The 5,703-nt window shown below is 48.2% G+C and overlaps 1 long non-coding RNA gene across 1 annotated transcript in view; it reads left to right on the forward strand.

The window, feature by feature from the left end:
- The first annotated feature begins 2,501 nt into the window (after positions 1-2,501).
- LOC107123530 overlaps positions 2,502-5,703 on the forward strand; it is a 14,840-nt gene continuing 11,638 nt past the window's right edge. The window contains exon 1 of the long non-coding RNA XR_001482951.1: positions 2,502-2,590. This is a non-coding gene — a long non-coding RNA (uncharacterized LOC107123530). The remainder of the gene's footprint in view (positions 2,591-5,703) is intronic.

A 5,703-nucleotide genomic window follows, 5' to 3' on the forward strand; every position in this document is an offset into this window, starting at 1 on the left:
CAGGATGCCTTTTAAAATAAACACAATAACGCAGCGAAGATCCCTGTGCTGGGTTGGCTGCTGTCACTGAAGGAACTTTAAAGAAAAATCTTCACCGCCGCCCTGATCTGGATAGCCCAGGCAAGCCTGATTCCGTCAGATCTTGGAAGTTATGCAGGGTCGACTCTAGCGAGTACTTGGAAGGGAGACCTCCTTGGAATACCAGAGGCAGGAGGCAGGGGCAGACTTCATTCAGCTGCCTCTCCGGGCCCCCAGTAGCCGTCAGTCACCAGAGGTCGCCATGACTTCCAGGTGCACAGTCACCAGAGGTCGCCATGACTTCCAGGGGCACAGTCACCAGAGGTCACCATGACTTCCAGGGGCACAGTCACCAGAGGTCGCCATGACTTCTGTGTGCACACACACTCACACACTTGCACATGTAAAAAACAAACAAACAAACAAGCGAAAAATCTTCACCACCAATCTGATTTTCCATGAGGGAGGCCAGCCTCCAGGCGGGACCTGGGGATGCCCTGGAATTACAGCTCATTTCCAGACTATACTCCTACCAACCTAGCAGTTTGAAAGCAAGGAATTGCAAGTAGATAAATAGGTACCACTTCGGTGGGAAGGTAACAGCGTTCCGTGCGCCTTAGTGTTTAGTCATGCAAACCACATGACCACGGAAACGTCTTCAGACAGCGCTGGCTCTTCGGCTTGGAAACGGAGATGAGCACCGCAACCCTAGAGTCGGATTCGACTGGCTTTCGAGCAAGGGAACCTTTACCTTTAGCTCTAGACTATACAGATCAATTCCCTTTCAAAAAAAAAAAGGATGCTTTGGAGGCCGAACTCCATGGCCTTGTACCCCACGGGGGTCCCTGTCCTCTCCAGGCTCCATCCCCAAATCTCCCGGAGTTTCCCAACCTGGATCTGGCAACCCTACCCCCCAGCTCTGGCTGCTCGTTGTCCTCCTCTGACCCGCGTCATTTGCATTTCGGTGGCACTGTCAGGCTATATACTTGGGAGGTTACTTATACTGATTTGCCTCTCCTTTCCTCAGCCCCTTCCAGACTGGGGGGAAAAAAGCACTTTAAAATCTCTAATATCCAATTATTGTTCTTTTGCGATAATACCATCTTCTGTCTACCTGATCCTTTTAAGTGGAGGTGCCAGGGATTGAACCTGGAACAACCTTCTGGATGAGGAGGAGGAGGAGGAGGAGAAATTGGATTTATACCCTGCCCTTCACTACCCAACGGAGTCTCCATCTTATAATCTCCTTCCCCTCCCCACAACAGGCACCCTGTGAGGTAGGTGGGGCTGAGGGAGCTCTTTTGAGAACTGCTTGTGAGAGAACAGCTTTGAAAGAACTTGTGACTGACCCAAGGTCACACCGGCAGCTGCACATGGAGGAATGGGGGGGATCAAACCCGGTTCTCCCGGATTAGAGTCCGCGCACTTAACCACTACGTCAAACTGGCTCTCAGAGGCTTTTCGACCGGGCCACAGTCCCTCCCTGGTTAATAAAGTAAAAGATGTGAAACGATAGTTCCTGAATCTGTCCCAGTCATGGAGGGGAGCTGCAGCACCAGAGTTAAGTTAGGGCAAACCAGCAATTCTTTTTGTGGAGCGGTGGGGTGAGATCACAAATCATGCCTGGCAAAACACCTCCAGGGAACAGAGAACTTCCATGGTCAGCAGCATAGCAAAAGCCCTTTTTATCATCAAGATCAGCCGTGCACAAGGGGGGCTGATCATGATTAATTCATTGGGGGGGGGCTATATTCACTTTTCTCCCCAATGCAGATCCAAAGTGACTTAGGTGGTTCCCCTCTCCTCCAACGCTACCGCTAAGCTGTGGAGTCTTGTGAGCGAAAATTCTACTTGGTGAGCTACTGCCATTAAAGTTGTGAGCGAGCCATTTGGCTGCTGCATCAATTGGTTTGCTCTGGAGCCCTCCCTTCCTGAGCGAAGACAAAAATGTGTGAGCCGGAGGCTAAAAACTGTGAGCTAGGCTCACACTAACTCAGCTTAGAGGGAACACTGCTCTCCTCTGCTTTTTATCTCACAGCAACCCTGTGAGGTAGGTTAAGCTGAGGGTGTGTGATGGGCAATGCTCCCTCTAAGCTGCGGAGTCTCGTGAACAAAGATTCTACTTGGTGAGCTGCCGGCATTAAAGTTGTGAGCGAGCGATTTGGCTGCTGCATACATTCGTTTGCTCTGGAGCCGTCCCTTCCTGAGCGAAGACAACAATGTGTGAGCGGGAGGCTACCCCAAAGCACTTTGCTGCACCCACACAACAGGGCAGCCACACATGAGAAAGGTCATGCTGTGGGCTGTCTCTGTTTCTTGGGAAAAGTGGAGGGCGGTCACCGCCTCTTGCTGTCCAGAAAACCCCCCAAAACACCGGACTGGCATCGAGACAAAAGCCAGCCCTTCCCATCTCCCCTCTCTGTCAGGGGTGTGGCTGAATTTGATGCAATCCTGGTGAGCTATTTAAGCCACCGCTGGATGCTCGCAGCAGAAGGGGAAGAAGTCGGTTGAGACGCTCGGTTTCTTACTCAGGAGGTAACAGAGATTCTTTCGTGATGCCCTGCGGAGTCAGGTGAGTGAAGCCAAGGAGCCGGGTTCCAGAAACAACATGAGAGCCAGTTTGGTGTAGTGGTTAGGACCATGGACTCTAATCTGGGAGAACCGGGTTTGGTTCCCCACTCCTCCACGTGCAGCTGCTGGTGTAACCTTGGGTCAGTCACAAGTTCTTTCACAGTCGTTTTATCACGAGCAGTTCTCAAAGGAGCTCTCTCAGCCCCACTATCTCACAGGGTGACTGTTGTGGGGAGGGGAAGGAGATTATAAAATGGAGACTCCTTTGGGTAGTGAAGGGCAGGGTATAAATCCAATTTCTTCTCCTCCTCCTCCTCCTCTCCTCATCCAGAAGGTTCCAGGTTCAACCCCTGTGTTCCCTCTAAGTTGAGTTAGTGTGACATAGCTCACAGTTTTTTGGCCTCCGGCTCAGGAAGGAAAGCTCCAGAGCAGGGGCAGCCAAACTGGCTTAAGGTAACAGCCACACAGAATAAACATCAGATGTTTGAGAGCCACAAGACATGGACAAATGTTACACACACATTCTTATTGGAAGATATGCAATTTTGCTTTTTATTAACATTAAATCGGACCGTGTGAAAGAGCCACAGTTTGGCCACCCCTGAATTAGGAGCAAGCTAATTTATGCAGGAGCTTAATCGCTCGTTCGTAACTTTAATGCCAGGAGCTCACAAAGTAGAATTTTTGCTCACAAGACTCCACAGCTTGGAGGGAGCACTGCTCACGGGGTGTCTGTTGTGGGGAGGGGTAAGGGAAAGGAGTTTGTAAGCCGCTCTGAGACACCTTTGGGTAGTGAAGGGCGGGGTATAAATCCAATCTCCTCTTCTTCTTTTACCTCGCAGGGTGTCTGTTGTGGGGAGGGGAAGGGAAAGGAGCTTGTAAGCTGCTCTGAGACTCCTCTGGGTAGTGAAGGGCGGGGTATAAATCCAATCTCTTCTTCTTCCTCCTCTTTTACCTCCCAGGGTGTCTATTGTGGGGAGGGGAAGGAAAAGGAATTTGTCAGCCACTCTGAGACTCCCTTGGGTAGTGAAGGGCGGGGTATAAATCCAATCTCTTCTTCTTCTGCATGATTTGTAGAATTCTCCTCTTGGGAGGCTGAGAGGCAGGCATGTAGAATCACAGAATCATAGAGTTGGAAGGGACCTCCAGGGTCATCTAGTCCAACCCCCTGCACAATGCAGGAAATTCACCAATATCTGTATGTTTCTTCGATATATTTCTTTATTTTCTTGGGGTTTTTTAATTTATATCCCGCCTTTCGCCCCAAACAAGGGCCCACGGCAGCTAACCTCCTCCGCCTCTCCTCCCTTCAATCCTCACAACAACCCTGTGAGGTAGGTTGGGCTAAGTGTATGTGACTGGCCCAAGGTCGCCCCATGAGCTCCCATGGCACGAGTGGGGATTCGAACCTGGGTTTACCCAGATCCCAGTCCAACATTTTAACCACGACACCACTCTGGCTCTCCTAGCCTTTATGAGAAAGATGCCAGACGTGTAGCTATTTTTAAGATGTAGCAACGAAATCAAGCCCGTAGTCCAGGGGCACCTTAAAGGCTCACATTTCCCCCCCAAAAAAAGTTTTTATTAATTTTCTTTTATAATACAACATTAAAAAATGAATTAGAGTCATACAGGTTTCTTCAGTGTGCTTTATATACATATAAGTCATTTCCGATCACAAGAATATTCTAATGATAACTAAATTATACATTCTTTTAAGCATGCAATAGTAATTTGTCTTTGGCATTTTGTGATAGATTCCCAATCGAGATGAGATGAGATTGGATTTATATCCCGCCCTTCACTTGGAGTCTCAGAGCAGCTTACAAACTCCTTCCCCTTCCCCTCCCCACAACAGACACCCTGTGAGGTGGGTGGGGCTGAGAGAACTCTGACACAAACTGCTCTTTCAGAAACAGCTGTGCCAGAGCTTGTGACTGACCCAAGGTCACATCAGCAGGTGCAAGTGGAGGAGTGGGGAATCAAACCCTGTTCTCCCAGATTAGAGTCTGCACACTTAACCACTACACCAAACTGACCACATCTCTGTTATATGATACCATTTCCCTAATGAATTGTATAGCTCACATTCGTTTTGGTTTTCAGTATTATATATTGATAATGTTTCGAGTTTTAAAAAGTCCCTAATCTTGAAGAGCCACTGGTTAATAGATGGAGGCTCACATTAAAAAAAAAAAAAGACTAACAGCATTTCTTGCCGCTTTAGCAAGTCAGAGTTCACACACACACACACACACACACACACACACACACACACACCAGATTCTCTGGAGTGCAAATCCATGTGTATAGATCATGCCTGACGGATTTACCCTCCATTGCATCTGAGGAAGTGAGCTCAGAGCCCCAAAAACTGGAACAGATTTCGATAGTCACAACGGTGCCTGCCACTGGACTCCTCTTTTACATCTGTGAGCATGTTTTTGTGGAACAAAGTTTGAGTCCGGGGGCACCTTTAAGCCCAACAAAGTTTAATTCTGGGTATCAGCTTTCTCGTGCATGCACACTTAGTCAGATACCACATGAAAGTTTATACCCAGAAGATTTAAAGTTCTTTGGTCTTAGAGGTGCCCCAGAACTCAAACTTTGCTCTGTCGCTTCAGACTAACATGGCTACCCGCCTGAATCATGTTTATTTCTTTTATTTTATTTATTATTAAATTTCTACCCCACCCTACCGCCGAAGTGGCTCAGGGCGGCTTTCAAACAACTTAAAAACAACATACAATTTAAAATCAGCATATACAAAATCTAAAATACAATTCCATACATTCCAATAAATACAATGAGGCTAAATAAATAAATACAGCGGCATCCAGTTTGGTGTAGCGGACTCTAATCTGGGAGAACCGGGTTTGAGTCCCAACTCCTCCACTTGCACCTGGCTGGATGACCTTGGGCAAGCCGTAGTTCTGATAAGAGCTGTCCTTGAAAAAGAGCAGTTTCTATCAAGAGCTCTCTCAGCCCCGCCTACCTCACAGGGTGTCTGTTGTGGGGAGGGGAAGGGGAAGGAGTTTGTAAGCCGCTTTGAGACACCTTTGGGTAGTGAAGGGCGGGGTATAAATCCAATCCAATCTCTTCTTCTCTTCTTCT

The sequence above is a fragment of the Gekko japonicus genome, unplaced genomic scaffold (assembly GCF_001447785.1).
Source record: "Gekko japonicus isolate JY-2015 unplaced genomic scaffold, Gekko_japonicus_V1.1 scaffold5041, whole genome shotgun sequence".
Lineage (NCBI taxonomy): Eukaryota > Metazoa > Chordata > Lepidosauria > Squamata > Gekkonidae > Gekko > Gekko japonicus.